The sequence below is a fragment of the Lissotriton vulgaris genome, chromosome 2_1 (assembly GCF_964263255.1).
Source record: "Lissotriton vulgaris chromosome 2_1, aLisVul1.2, whole genome shotgun sequence".
Taxonomy (NCBI): domain Eukaryota; kingdom Metazoa; phylum Chordata; class Amphibia; order Caudata; family Salamandridae; genus Lissotriton; species Lissotriton vulgaris.
The window spans coordinates 1,102,405,528-1,102,421,695 of record NC_141687.1 but is presented as its reverse complement, the minus strand read 5'-3'; the positions used below and the strand labels follow the sequence as shown (position 1 = coordinate 1,102,421,695).

The 16,168-nt window shown below is 47.9% G+C and overlaps 1 protein-coding gene across 2 annotated transcripts in view; it reads right to left on the bottom strand.

The window, feature by feature from the left end:
* The window catches only part of SIK3 (SIK family kinase 3), a 467,469-nt gene that overhangs the window by 29,211 nt on the left and 422,090 nt on the right, over positions 1 to 16,168 (bottom strand). The window lies entirely within an intron of this gene.

The following is a 16,168-nucleotide window of genomic DNA, read 5'->3' as shown; positions in this document are numbered from 1 at the left end:
GAGGGGTGGCCTGTGCAGGAGACAGATACATGGTCGGGTGGCGCACTGCATTACAATGATCCATCATTTTGACCTGATGACCTTGTCCCAATGTGTTCATTGTCAGAGGTGTTATGCCGTGTGTTGTCTGTATACACGCGTGGTGTGATAAAGCACAAGTTACTTGCCTTCAGTAACGATAAGAAACAGTAGTTAGTATTAGATTCCTTACCTTAGAATATCCCCAGGTGTCAGACTGTATCCGGAAACTTTTGCGTAGCAGTACCCTTGCCCGTCGGTAGGCGTTGTCTGCGGCTCCGCATCCGGAGTACTTAGACGCCGCTCTCGCGTGCTGACGTCGGTTCTTATACACAGCTTTTCCGTGCCAGAAACGCAGAGCCATGATAAAAACCAACACTGGTGCCATGAAACTAGGGCCCTGTAAGGGGATGACCTTAACCCTAGATATCGGTTTGCAGAACGGGGAGGATGGGTGGGGCGGTAAGGAATCTAATACTAACTACTGTTTCTTACAGACATATCGTTACCGAAGGTAAGTAAAGAACTAGTTACTTACCTGTACACTATGGTTCTCCAGTATTATCTTTCATAGATTCACATGCTTGTATCTTCCCCGTCGTCATGGTGGGAGTCTCCCGGTAAATAATAATCATAGCAGTAGAAGAAAAACTGCCTGAAACCATAGAGTAGAGAAACCAGAGGGTAACCTCTCCTCCTCATTATGTGGCCCAAACTACAGCCAATCAGCAACCAGCCCCAGCCTACACCATTCCCAGCAGAGCCACCATACCTCAGATTTCCTACCGCCCAAGAGTGAGCTATACAGGAAAACCAGAGATAAAAGGTGGTCTACCTAAAGGAAACGGGGAGGCGGGCGGGCGCATGTGAATCTATGAAAGATAATACTGGAGAACCATAGTGTACAGGTAAGTAACTAGTTCTTTCTCCAGTATTCAATCTTTCATAGATTCACATGCTTGTATCAGATTAGATAGCAGTTCCTGTAGTTAGAGCGTTTCCAGGCTAGACCCCTTTCCTATCTCTGGGTTGTGTGCCATAAATTGCTTCCATTACAAAAGAACTTTCCACAATACCAAGGCATGATCAATTAAACATTGACATCACAATTATTTGCGTAAAGAGAAAAGCATATTATACAGTAAACAGAAATTTGCAGAATACAAGTCATAAACATGTACCTTATTTAAAGAGATGTCGCAGGACTGCCTGTCCCACTGCTGCATCTGCTTTCCATTCCGTGTCCAGACAGTAATGCTTGGTGAATGTATGAGCAGTCGACCAGGTTGCTGCTCTACATATGTCTGGAAGGGGTACTCCTGCCAGCAATGCAGAAGACGTCGCCATTTTCCGTGTATCATGGGCACGGACTTTCCTGTCGAGAGGTCTACCTGCTTTCTCATGACAGAAGCAAATAGCGGAAGCAATCCATCTGGATATGGAGGAACGTGAAAGGGCCAGCCCTTTTCTGACCCCTGAGTAAGCAACGAACAGTTGGTTTGATTTGCGAAAGCTTTTAGTCTTTTCAATGTAAAATTTTAGGCATCTGCCGATGTCCAAAGTATGCAAGGCTTTTTCAGCCGCTGTGGATGGGTTCTTAAAATATGTTGGCAGGATGACAGGTTCATTTAGATGAAAATAAGAGGGTATTTTAGGCACAAATTTAGGGTTGGTTCTTAGCATCACCTTATCCGGCTTGAATTGAATGAAGGGATCCAATATAGAAAAAGCTTGTATCTCGCTCACTCTTCTGGCAGACGTGAGCGCCAACAGCAAAGCCACCTTCCATGACAAAAATTGTAATTCTGATTTGTGTATGGGTTCGAAGGGAGCTTTCATCAACTGCGACAATACTGTGTTAAGCTGCCATGAAGGTGGAGGATGCTTGACAGGAGGAAACTTCCTGAACAGCCCTTTCAAGAATTCCTTGATTAGCCTATTAGACCACAAGGAAGGGCATCCTGGTGATCTTCTATACCTGGAAATTGCAGCTAGATGGACTTTTATAGATGAGTGAGCCAGTCCTGATCTGGCTAAATGTAGTAAATACGGAAGGATTTGCTCAGCCGAGGACGTTAAGGGATGCAGTGCCTTAGTCATGCACCAACTACAGAATCGCTTCCATTTTGCTACATATGTCCTGTTGGTAGACAGAGCCACAGAACTTTGCAGTATTTCACGACATTCTGGGGTGATATCTAGGGACCGGAATTCGTGCTCAAAAGGTTCCAAGCAGACAATCTTAGCGAGGTCAGTTGCGGATGAAGTACTTGGCCTCTGTTCATGGAAATCAGATCTCTGGTTATCGGGAGCTGTATTCTCGGTTCTACCGACAACTGCAGAAGCTCCGTATACCAGAACTGCCTCGGCCATGCCGGGGCTATCAGTATTATCTGGCAAGGTTCTGCTCTCATTTTCCTTAGTAGTCTGGGAATTAAGGGAAAAGGAGGGAAGGCATATGCAAACATCCCTGTCCATCTGAGGTGAAGAGCGTTCCCCCTCGAATCTTGTTGAGGGAATCTGCTGGCATAATGACTGCATTTTTTGTTGCTCTGAGTCGCAAACAGGTCCAGACCTGGTTTGCCCCACACTTTGAAAATCCGATTCAGCTGGATCTGGTTGATTTCCCACTCGTGGCAAATGTCGGATGACCTGCTTAACCGATCCGCTTTTGTGTTGTCCACTCCCGGAACATGTTCTACTTGCAGCGATATTTTCTGACACAATAGCCATTTCCAGATTCTTTGTGCCAGAATCGACAAGGGTTTTGATCTCGTTCCACCCTGTTTGCGCAGGTAAAACATTGTTGTTGTGCTGTCTGTCCGCACCAAAACCGCTGAACCTTGGATCCTGGGAAGGAAAGCCTGGAGGCCCAGAAAGACTGCTTCCAATTCCAAGAGGTTGATGTGACGTTTCGCCTCTTGAGGAGACCAAAGGCCCTGAATTTCTAGGTCTTGCAGATGAGCCCCCCAACCTCGCAATGAAGCGTCTGACGTCATGACGTAGCTTGGTGATTGTAGTTCGAAAGTGAGGCCCTTTGTTAGGTTGCTCCTGATACCCCACCATGACATTGCCCGCTTGATCTGATTTGTTATGACCAGCTTGTCGTCGAAGGAACCCTGGGCTTGGACCCACTGCTTGTCCAGGGCTTCCTGTAACGGTCTCATTTGCAACCGGCAGTTGGGGATCAGCGGAATGCAAGAGGACATCATTCCCAGTAATGATTTGAATATCCTGATGGAAGTGAACTTTTTTGCTGCTAGGGATGCAGTCAGATTTAAGATTTTCATTATCCTTTCCTCTGAAGGGTAAGCTTTCAATTCTTGTGTTTTCAAGATTGCTCCCAAGAACTGTAGAACGCAAGTCGGGACAAAGGATGACTTTTCCTTGTTTATCCGAAGACCTAGACCTTGGAAGAGATCCATGCTCATTTGTAGAGATCTTCGCGTTGCTTGGAACGATGGTCCTTTTATCAACCAGTCGTCCAAGTATGGGAACACCTGTAGACCTTGTTTTCTTAAGTGCGCCGCTATAGGGGCCATGCATTTCGTGAAAACTCTGGGGGCGGATTTCAGTCCGAAAGGTAAAACTCTGAACTGGTAATGGCGCCCCTCCACCATGAATCGAAGATATTTGTTGTGCTTTTCGTGAATCGGAATGTGGAAGTATGCTTCCAGCAGGTCTAAAGAGACCATGTAGTCTCCTTTGCGAAGCAGTAGCAGAATTTCCTGCAAGGATAGCATACGGAAAGAAATCTTTTTTATGTATGTGTTCAGATCTCTGAGGTCCAGCACCTGTCTCCATTTCGATGACTGCTTTTTCCTTATAAGGAAAAAGTGCGAATAAAAACCTGTTCCCCGCTGGTTTGGTGGTACCTCCTCTATTGCTCCTTTCAGAATGAGCGATAAGACCTCTGCTTTGAGAGCCGTTAGGTGTTGATGAACTCTGCAAAGGGGTGGACGATTTGGAGGTTTTTGCGAAAATTCCAGGGTGTGACCCTGTGTAATAATGTCCAATACCCATCTGTCCGATGTTATGGACTGCCAATACGGGAGAAACTGAGAGAGGTAGTGGAACTGGTTGATCTGAAGCGGCAATAGAGGCGCCTGCGGAACATCACTGTCTGCGCCCAGAGTCCTGCTTTCCTCTGGCTGCGGACTTTCTCCTTCCCTGCTGCTGGAAGGAAGTGTTTGAGGACCGATATTGTTGGTTGGAGGGGTACTGACGGTAGCCCTGCTGGTTATACGGTTGGTACCGATTAGATTGATAAGAGGAACGTTGTTGTTGAAAGTGTCCTCTGGATCCTCGACCGCGAAAGGACTGATAACGGCCCTGTTGCAATGATCCCAAGGATCTAGCAGTGTCGGTATCTGCTTTTATCCCCTGCAACGCCTCATCAATCTGTTTTCCAAAGAGACTTTCTCCATCGAATGGCATATCCAATATCTTAGACTGGACTTCCGGCCGAAAAGACGTAGCCTTGAGCCATCCCTGCCTCCGTAGGGTTATCGCCCCGGCCATTTGGCGAAAAGCTAAAGATGATATGTCCATTGCCACATCTATGGACTCCGACGCTGCTCTGGCTCCATCTTGAAGAATGGTAGTTGCCTCCTCTTTCTTGTCCTCCGGAAGGTGCGACAGGAAAGGCGCGATGTCCGACCACATCTGTCTATTGAACCGACTCAGCAGAGCCATTGCGTTGGTAGCTTTGATGGAAGCCGCTGCCATCACCGCAAAGCGTTTTCCTATGCCATCCATCTTCTTGCCCTCCTTATCTGGGTGCGCCACGCATGTGGCCATCGGGTTCTTGGAGCGCTTCTGGGCTGCTTGAGTCACCACCGAGTCTGGACGAGGATGTCCAATAAGGCATGCTGGAGCCTTCTCTACAGCGCGATACTTCTTGTCCAGCCTGGGTATGGACGCTGGGACTGAAGCTGGATTCTTCATCAATTTGAGTCCTTCCTCCCAGATATGCTCAATGATAGGAATAGCTCTTACCGACTTCCTGGAGGACTCCTTAAAGTCATAAAGGAAGCAATCGTTTTCCTTTACTGGCATAGAAAGCTTGAACCTTGTAGCCGCTTTCTCCATCAGGTCATGAAAGCTGGCTATATCCGCTGGAGGAGAACTTGATTGAGGCAAGGGTGACGCCGGAGACGTTGGAGCAATATATTGGTTCCATTCGTCTCCCACTTCCTCGTCCTGAGCAATTTCTCCTTCTTCCTCCTCATGATCCGACTCATTCAGGTCATCACGAATTGTAATTACGTTTTGAACCTCCTTCCGAGGAGGGGGAGGTGGTTGAGTTATAGGCGCCTCTTTAACAGGTTGAGAGCTTTTCTCAGAGGCCGCCGGAGCATTATCTTCTGGAAAACGCCGATAATAGTTGTCTATCATACTCCTTAAGTCGGATATTAAAGAGATTGGTACCGACATTGACTCATCTCGTGCAGGCGTATCCACTTCCTCCTCATCATCATCATAGTGATAGGCCTGGTGGAAAGACTCATATCTCATTTGGCCCCTGACCGGCCGGTCTGTGAAGGCATAGTCCTCCTGTTGATCTTCCTCATCAGTGTCCTGATGCTTAATATGGAGCTGCGAAGGACTGTACGCCGCTCCAAAAGATCCTTCCTCCTCCGATTCCTGGCCATCTAGAATGGTGGAAGGTAGCAGATGTGAGATCTTTGGCGTTGAAAACTCTCCTTTTCTGCTCGTCAACCCCCCCGTCGACGGAGCAATCCTTTTAACAGAAATGTAAGTTGACGTTATTTTTGTTGGAGAAGACATCTTCAATGATTTATCCGCCGTCGACGGGGTCGTCGACGGGGTCGTCGACGGGATGCTCGTCGACGAAGATCTCGCCGTCGACGAAGACTTAACACTCACCGTCGACGGAGTCGTCGTTGTCATTGTCGTCGACGAAGCTGTCGACATCGAGACTGTCGTCGTCGTCGACGGACTGGTCCTGGTCGTCGACGGAACGGTCGTCGTCGCCGGAACGGTCTTCGCCGCCGTCGTCGACGATCTCGTCGTCGATCTGACTGGATTTTTAACAGATCTCGTTGACGGAAGCGACGACTGAGCCCTCTTTTCTGAGGAAGGCTTGAGAGGAGTTGGAGGGAGTGAAGTAGAAGGTTCACCTTCCTTAGATTTTCCTGCTTTTTGCCTCACATCTCCCTTTTCCTCAGAGGACCCTCTTAACTTCTTAGAGGAGTGTCCCATGGCTTCTCCTTCAGATTCGGAGTCATGAACCTTCCTTTTCTGAAGCCATATCAGGAGGCGCCCTTCCCTATCCCTCAGAGTTTTGGGAGGGAAGTTCTGGCAGTACTTGCAGTCCTTAGGGATATGCTTGGGGTACAGGCAGTACAAGCATTCCTTGTGAGGATCCTCAGAAAAAAGTCTGGCCTTGCCACAGGATCTGCAAGCTCTGAAAAGACTCTTCTTAGAGCTTTCAGACATCGTCACTGAAGTAATTCCAACAAGAAAAAACAGTACCTGAATCCAGCTGACAAAGGTCAAAAGTTCAGTGAAGAGAGAGAAAAAACTGAGCAGAGCTCAGGGAGACTCCTTCTCACACGAAGGCGGTTAGAAAACTGAGGTATGGTGGCTCTGCTGGGAATGGTGTAGGCTGGGGCTGGTTGCTGATTGGCTGTAGTTTGGGCCACATAATGAGGAGGAGAGGTTACCCTCTGGTTTCTCTACTCTATGGTTTCAGGCAGTTTTTCTTCTACTGCTATGATTATTATTTACCGGGAGACTCCCACCATGACGACGGGGAAGATACAAGCATGTGAATCTATGAAAGATTGAATACTGGAGAACTTGTGCATCTGAAAGAAACAGGTTAGTATTAGATTCCTTACCTTAGAATAGATACCCCAGCAATACCAAGCCCGGTGGTGGGTCTGCGAACCAAGGATCACACCAGAAAGTCCCGGAGAACAGAACGGCCGAAAAAGCCATCTCTCCGGACTGGCTGTCCAGGCAGTAGTGTCTTGTGAACGTGTGCAGCGAGGCCCACGTAGCTGCCTGACAGATGTCCTGCAACGGGACTCCCCGACCCAGGGCAGTAGTAGCCGCTGTGGCCCGAGTAGAATGGGCACATAGCCCCACAGGAGGCTCCTTTCTATCCAGAGATTAACAAGCCTTGATGCACAAGACGACCCATCAAGAAATGGTCCGTTTGTGCACCGCCAATCCCCTCTTAGCGCCCACGTAACCAATAAAGTGTTGGTCATCCACCCGGAACTGGCGTGTGCGATCCAGATGGAATGAGAGCGCACGTTTTGGGTCCAGACGGTGGAGCCTCTCTTCCTCTTTCAAGGGATGCGGAGGCGGAAAGAAGGTGGGCAAGATGATGGACTGCCCGATGTGGAAGGCTGTGACTACCTTGGGCAGGAAAGAGGGTCGCGTCCACAACATAACCTTGTCCGGATGGACAGAAAGGAAAGGAGGTTTAGAAGAAAGGGCCTGGAGCTCGCTCACTCTCCTGGCAGAGGTGATGGCAACCAGGAATGCAATCTTAAGAGTAAGGAGGCGAAGAGGACAGTTATGAAGTGGCTCGAAGGAAGCGCACATCAGAAAAGTCAGAACAAGGTTCAAGTCCAACTGAGGCATCACGAAAGGAACAGGAGGGAACATATGAGTGATGTCCTTCAAAAACCTATTTACAACAGGGGACTTGAACAAAGAGGGCTGATCAGGGAGCCTTAGAAGAGAGGTAGCCCTTTAGAGTGCCCAGAGCAGAGCCCTGCAGGGGAAAAGAAAGAAGAAAGAGGAGAACCTCTGAAAGAGGGGCAGAAAGAGGATCCACAGTCTTTGCTGTGCACCATGCCACAAATTTGTTCTACCTGCATGCGTATATCGATTTTGTGGAGGGATGCCTGGCTGCCAGAATCACATTACAGACTTCAGGAGGCAAGTCAAATGGCCTCAACTGCCGCCGCTCAATCTCCACGCATGTAAGTGGAGACTGGACAGGTTCGGGTGGAGGACCATCCCCTGCTGCTGCGACAGAAGGTCCTCCTGAAGAGGCAGACAAATCGGGGGATCGACAGACATGCTGAGTAGCTCGGGATACAAGTATCTTCGTGCCCAGTCCAGAGCCACAAGGATGACTTGGGCCCGGTCGCATCTGATCTTCTTCAGCACTCTGGGCAGAAGGGGTATAGGCGGAAAGGCGTACAACAGACCGCAACTCCACTCGCGTCGAAAAGTGTCTCCGAGCGAGTGCCGCCTTGGAAATTCCAACGCGCAGAACTGATGACATTGCGCGTTCTCTTCTGTGGCGAATAGATCTAACCAAGGCTCTCCCCACTGCTGAAAGAGGCCTTGCGCCACGTCCGAATTACGACGCCATTCGTGATCCATCATGACCTGATGGCTGAGTTTGTCCGCCCTGGCGTTCAGGGAACCTGCCAGGTGTTGAACCACCAGGGTCACGTCCTGATGTTCCAGCCAATGCCAGAGGCGCAGAGCCTCCTGGCATAGGGTCCACGCCCCACCCCTCCCTGCTTGTTGCACTACCACATGGCGGTGGTGTTGTCCGTGAACACCTGCACTACACTCCCCCGGACAGAGGGGAGGAATGCCTTCAGTGCAAGCCGGATCGCCCGCAGCTCCAGAAGGTTGATGTGGAGCCGGGACTCCGCCGGAGACCAGAGGCCCTCCGAGATCAAGACATGGTCGGATAAGTTGCCCTGATGATGGCCCGCTGAAACTTCAGGTCCCACTGCAGATCCGAAAATCAGGAACCCACTTTGAAGGGTTCAGAGACCTAGTTGGTGTGTGTGGTTACTGGCAAATTTGTCAGTGAGTACCAAAATGAGAAAGAAAAATTTCTTTCTAGAGTCCCTTCACTCACCGGGGTTTCCCCACGGTGACATGCTTCATCGGACACAATATGCGGTCCGGTGAGGATCGAACAGGTAGTACCGAGCGGGTTTGCCGATAGGAACAATGTTTCCACGAGGCGATCCTGCCCTCGCCTGAGACCATGAAGTGTAACTTAACACTCATACATAAATACGAATAGGATACAAATCGTATGTATACAAACGCATGTTTAACCATTAACAGCGCATAGTACAACAAATAAATAATTTTGAAATACAACCTATTTATTTAAATAAAGGAGTGGAAAATACAGGGCTGGACCCTGTATGGTCCTGATGAAAAGCTTGGGGAGCTTGAAACATGTCGACCATAGAACACTGATTTAGCCCAAATTTAAGGTTAGAATGGAATATGCTACTTACCAGTATGCATCTGTTCTTGGCATAGAGGGCTGCAGAGTGGTACATTATGAATAGATCGCCATCTGGTGTTGGGCTCGGATGATTGCACTTTGTTTTTCTCTTGGAGAGTCTTTTGTATGTTGGTGACTCCTCCCTTAGTTGGTAGTGCGCATGGGCATCGGCTCCATCCTTAGATTGTTTTGCCATAGTAGGGTTAGATGGAGTAGTATAGTAGAATACAGATAAGAGTGCCCATGTAAGTGTATCTAAATAAGATAATGTTGGAACAGACACAGGTTTCCGGGGAGGCTGGGAGGGCATGTACCACTCTGCAGCCCTCTATGCCAAGAACAGATGCATACTGGTAAGTAGCATATTCCGTTCGAGGCATATGGGCTGCAGATGGTACATTATGAATAGACTATACAGCAGTTCTCTCCCTAGCGGTGGTCGCCCGTGTCTGTTGCAACTGTCTGAAACAATGTTTTTAATACTGCTTGTCCCACTCTAGCTTGTTGTGTTGTGTGCACATCTACACAATAGTGTTTTGTGAAAGTGTGCGGTGTAACCCAGGTAGCCGCTTTGCATATGTCATCTAGTGGAATGTTTCCCAGAAATGCCATAGATGCTCCTAGTTTACGTGTAGAGTGAGCTCTAGGAGGAACAGTTAATGTTCTCTTTGCCTTTAAGTAGCATATTTGAATGCATTTTACAATCCATCTGGCAATGCCCGCTTTGGAGATGGGATTGCCTTTATGTGTGGGAGAAAACGCAACAAATAGCTGTTTTGTCTTTCTGAAAGTTTGTGTTCTCTCTATATAGTACAATATGGCCCTCCTAACATCCAGTGTATGTAGGGCTCTTTCCGCTACTGTTTGTGGTTTTGGAAAGAAAACCGGTAATTCCACTGACTGATTGATGTGGAATGCCGAGATAACCTTTGGTAAGAATTTTGGGTTTGTTCTAAGAACCACTTTATTTTGGTGTAGCTGCATAAATGGTTCTTGAATCGTAAAAGCCTGCAGTTCACTTACTCTTCTAAGTGACGTGATAGCTATGAGGAAGGCCACCTTCCATGTGAGGAATTGTATTTCACACCTATGCATAGGTTCAAAGGGTGGCCCCATTAGTCTGGTAAGCACTATGTTGAGATTCCAGACTGGGGAAGGTGGTCTTCTTGGTGGAATGACTCTTTTGAGTCCTTCCATGAAAGCTTTAATTGCTGGTACTTTAAACAGTGACAGGTGTTGCCTGTTTTGTAGGTACGCCGCTATGGCTGCTAGATGAACCCTAATAGAGATATATGCTAGATTACATTGCTGTAAGTGTAATAAATAGCAAATGATTTGTTTAGTGGATGCGTCCAGAGGGTTGATGTGCTTACTGTTAGAGTGTATAGCAAACCTCTTCCATTTTGCTGCATAGCATGCTCTGGTGGTAGGACGTCTTGCCTGTTTAATGATTTCCATGCATTCTGGTGGTAAATCTAAATACCCAAACTCTATGACCTCAGGAGCCAGATCGCTAGGTTCAGTTGTTTGGGATCTGGGTGCATTATTTCTCCATGGTTCTGTGTAAGATGCATGGGTAATAACCTTAGCTTTTGATGTGGTACTTGTGAGAGTTGTAGCAGCGTGGTGAACCACGGCTGTCTTGCCCACGTGGGTGCCACTAGTATCATTGTCATTGAGTGTTGCTGCAGTTTCCTCACCAGTAATGGAATTAGTGGTAGAGGAGGGAACGCGTAAGCAAATTTGTTGGACCAATTTATCCACAGTGCATTGCCCTGGGACCTTTGGTGTGGGTACCTGGATGCGAATTGTTTGCATTTTGCGTTCTGATGATTTGCAAACAGATCTATCTCTGGTTGCCCCCATTTTTGGAAGAATGGCTGTAGTATTTGGTCGTGCAGTTCCCATTCGTGAACTTGTTCTGACTGTCTGCTTAGGATGTCTGCTATTTGATTTTGAATTCCTGGTAGGTGTTCCGCTAACAGGTAGATTTTTTGAGGAATGGCCCATCTCCATATGTCCTGTGCTAGTTTGGACAGTTGGAGAGAGTGTGTCCCCCCCTGTTTTTGAATATAATACATTGCAGTCATGTTGTCTGTTCTGATCAGGACTGCCTTGTTTGTTATTTGCATTTGGAAAGCTTTTAGTGCTAGAAATATTGCTAATAGTTCTAGGTAGTTGATGTGCAGTTTCTTTTGCTGCGCACTCCACTTCCCCTGTACTGTGTATTTGTCCATATGCGCTCCCCATCCGGAGAGCGATGCGTCCGCTGTTATTATTACTTGTGGAATTGGCTCTAGGAACGACCGTCCCTTGGAAATGTTTTCTGTGTTCCACCACTTCAGAGAGCGATACGTCCGGTCGTTTACCAACACCAGATCTGTAATCTGACCTTGAGCCTGATTCCACTGTGTCGCTAGACACTCTTGTAGTGGGCGCATTTGTAGTCTGGCATGTGGTATTAGCAGTATGCAAGAGGACATCATGCCTAATAGTTGCATAAACACTCGTGCTGGTAGTGAGTGTTGTGGTTGAAATCTTTGTATTAACCCGACCATTGTCTGTACTCTGATTGGGTTGGGGTATGCTATTGCCTTTTCTGTGTCTACTGTAGCCCCCAGGTATTGCTGGATCTGGTTTGGTTGCAGGTGTGATTTTTTGTAGTTCACCGTAAACCCTAGGTGGTGCAGCAGTTGAATTGTCTTCTGTGTGTTGTGAAGACATTCTTCCTTTGATTTGGCCTTTATTAGCCAATCGTCCAAGTATGGGAAGACATGTATTTGTTGTCTTCTTAGGTGTGCTGCCACCACAGCTAGGCATTTTGTGAAAACTCTCGGTGCTGTTGTGACACCGAACGGAAGGACCTTGAACTGGTAGTGTTGTCCTTCTAACACAAACCTTAGGTATTTTCTGTGGGCTTTGTGAATTGGGATATGAAAGTAAGCGTCTTTTAGATCCAGTGTAGAAAGAAAGTCCCCTTTCTTCAGTAAAGGGAGTACTTGTTGGAGCGTGACCATGTGGAAGTGTTCCGAATTTATGTAAGCATTGAGAGGTCTGAGGTCTAATATTGGTCGTAGGGACCCGTCCTTTTTGGGGATCAGGAAGTATAGAGAGTATACTCCTGTTCCTTGTTGATCCTTTGGGACCTTCTCTATTGCATGCTTTTGTAGAAGTGCTAGCACTTCTTCTCTTAACAATGTCAGATGATCCTGACTCATTGGACGCTGTTTGGGGGGGATGTTTGGTGGGGTAGCTGTGAGTTCTAGGCAATAACCATGTTGGATAATTTGTCTCACCCACTTGTCTGACGTGATGTTTTCCCAGACAGGTAGGAACTGTGATAGACGTCCCCCGACCGGTGTTATGTGGTCTGGGGGGAGTTCTATGAAGTCACTGTTTTGGTGTTGAGGCGTTGCGGTTGTTATTATTTCCGCGGCCTCTACCCTTATTGTTGTTACCTCTGTAATTACCTCTTGAATTACCTCTGGGTGATGTTGGTGTGAAAGATGTGGATTGCTGATTTGTTCCTGTGTTTTTTGAGCCCCCTCTATAGGTGGATCTACGAAAGGAACCTCTGTGCGTTGGCTGTTGCAATGCCCCCATTGACTTAGCCGTTTCCGTATCTTTCTTCATCTTTTCTAATGTCTCGTCTGTACTTGAACCAAACAATGTCTTCTGATCAAATGGTCTGTTCAGTAGGGCTGTTTGAACTTCTTGTTTGAATCCTGAGATTCTAAGCCATGCGTGCCTTCTTAGCATGACACTAGTGTTAATAGACCTTGTTGCAGTGTCTGCTGCGTCTAATGCACACTTAATGGAAGTATTGGTTATTATTTTACCTTCCTGTATTAATTGGTCTGCCTTCTTCTGATGTTCTTTTGGAAGATGTGTGAGAAGTTTTTCTAACTCATCGTAATGTGCCCTGTCGTAACGTGCGAGTAGTGCTTGTGTATTAGCTATACGCCAGCTATTCGCTGCCTGTGATGCTACTCTTTTGCCTGATGCATCTATTAACTTCGACTCTTTATCTGGTGGAGGAGCCTCTCCTGTAGATAATGAGTTTGCTCTTTTACGAGCGTTTGAGACCACCAGCGAGTCTAGAGGTACATGCCCTCTAATAAATATTGGGTCCTTCGGAGCCGCTTTGTATTTTTTATCGATTCTTGGGTTTAACACCCTGGCTCTCACTGGGTTTTCGAATATTTCTTCTGTGTGAGTGAGAAGACCCTTTAGCATAGGAAGAGTACCTGATGTTCTCTGTGCACTAGGTAGAGTCTCTAACAAGAAATCCTCTATCTGAGGTTCTGTGTGCATATCTAGTTTGTGATATTTTGCTGCCCTATTAATGAGCTGCACAAAACCTGTGTTATCATCAGGTGGTGAAGGCTTTGAGGGGTATAGCTCTGGGTCGTTGTCCTCATCTGACCCTACATCGTAATTTTCCCATGGATCTTCCTCATCTGGGATAGATTCGTCATCCCCTTGAGGTTCTCCCTCCCCTATATCACTGTCTACATCTGACTGAGGTGTAGCTGGTCTTGGTGTGGAGGGTGTAGGAATATGTGGCCTATTGTGAGGAATAGGAGAAGAGGGTGTGTCTCTAGGACGAGGAGAAGCAGGAGGAGTTATGTTCGTCCCCATTGTTCTCTTTTTTGAAGGAAGAGGTTTATCTTCTGACTGTTCACTCTTTCTCTTCTTCGTGACCACTTTCCCAGTTTGTGGGTCAATAAACAAGATCTTTTGTTTGGGATCTGTTTGTTGCTCTTGAATCGGTACCGAGGGTCCTGGTTCCGAGAGCTGTTTTTGTTTTCGATCTTCAGATCTTTCTGTTTTCGACACCGAATGTCTGCTCGATTCCGACTTTTTGGGTATCGAGTGTCTTTTGGGCGATACATCATATTTCTTTTTCGACATGGAATGTTTCGATACCGAGCTCTCCTTTGTATGCAGCCTCGGTGTCGAAGTCGATGACGCCCTTTTCTCGGATCCGACGTGGTGGGATTCCGAGTGTTTCGGTTTCAGTTTCGGTTTTGTTGCCGGGCCCGAAGGCGGGGCGTCGGAAACTTTTTTCAGCGGTTTGACCGGGCCCGAGGGCGGGGTCGTTACCGCACGGGGTCGGTTTTTCGGTAAGGGGACGTCGTCACTCACGGTTTGTTGCTCGAAGAGTTCTTCAACCTCCGACTGGTCCCCTTCCGACCCCGACTGGTCCTCTTCTTCCTCGATTTGTTCGTCTCCGAACAGCTCCGGGATTGCCTCCGCCTGCATTCTGGAAGCCTCGTGTCTTCGAGCTCGACGATTTCTAATCGTTAGCTTGGAGGAGAATGCTGCGCAGGCTTCGCAGTCCCTGGATTCGTGTTCAGGCGATAGACAGAGGTTGCACACCTCGTGTAGGTCCTTGTGTGGGAACTTAGCACCACACGATGGACATTTTTTGAATGGAGTCCTTTCCATGGACTCCGGGCTTGACTGCGTCGAGAAAGGTCTCCTGTTCTTCGACGTAGATCCAAGTTTTTCTCTTCTATTTTGAATTTGTAACGCGTCGGAATGGAAAAGAACGCGTTCGCTAACAATACCGTCGAATTGGAAAGGGAATACGCGCCGAAAAATCACTTTCTTCTGAAGTTGATCTGGAGCGTCTCGATCTTCATCCGAACCCGATGGCGGAAAAAAACAATCTAAGGATGGAGCCGATGCCCATGCGCACTACCAACTAAGGGAGGAGTCACCAACATACAAAAGACTCTCCAAGAGAAAAACAAAGTGCAATCATCCGAGCCCAACACCAGATGGCGATCTATTCATAATGTACCATCTGCAGCCCATATGCCTCGAACACAGTGTTACCCCATTTTAACATACCAAACTAGGAGCAGAATAAATTGTTGAGGCCCACTAGCACGGTATTTTTAATCACACACCCACTCCACCACCACAACACTTTACACCACACATAGTCGTTTCACAAAATAGTGCTCCTGCGTAGTTCGCTAGTCGCAGCACGCCCCTTTTCGTAGAGAACTGGGATGGCCCCAATGATGAAGCGTGTCACCGTGGGGAAACCCCGGTGAGTGAGGGGACTCCAGAAAGAAATTTTTCTTTCTCATTTTGGTACACACTGACAAATTTGCCAGTAACCACACACACCAACTAGGTCTCTGAACCCTTCAAAGTGGGTTCCTGATTTTCTGATACTGACTGGAGGCCGACCTAGTCTGGTTTAACCTCCTTCTCCCCCCTATTCCTTGTTCCCACTGCAGATCCCGCATCCACCACCTGGCAAGATGCACCAGAAGGATGCAGGAGGCCATCAGCCCCAGAAGCCGCAGCGTCAACCTGACCGAGACTCAGGATAACAGCTGAAAGATCGGAATCAGAGCCTGAATATACAGAACCCACTGTTCGGGAGGATAAACCCGAAACTGTGCTGAGTCTAGAACCGCTCCGATGAAAAGGAGCTTCCGAGAGGGAAACAGATGTGACTTCGGCACATTGATGGAGAACCCCAGCAGGTGCAGGAGGTCGGCCGTAGTCTGGAGGTGGCTGACGACTGTCTGGGGCGAGCCCGCCTTCAACAACCAGTCATCGAGGTAGGGGAAGACTGAAACCCCTAGCCTGCGCAGATGAGCTGCGACCACCGCCAGCACTTTCGTGAACAACCGTGGGGCGCTGGTAAGGCCGAAGGGGAGCACGGTAAACAAAGTGCTCGTGGCCTACCATGAACCGCAGATAGCGCTGGTGGGCCGGCAGGACGGGGATGTGAAAATAAGCGTTCTGCAAGTCCAACGTTACCATCCAGTCTCCCGGGTCCAGGGCAGCTAAGACCTGAGCCAGTGTCAGCATCTTGAACTTCTCTTTCCGGAGGAAGCTGTTGACGTTCCACAGGTCGAAGATAGGGCGTAG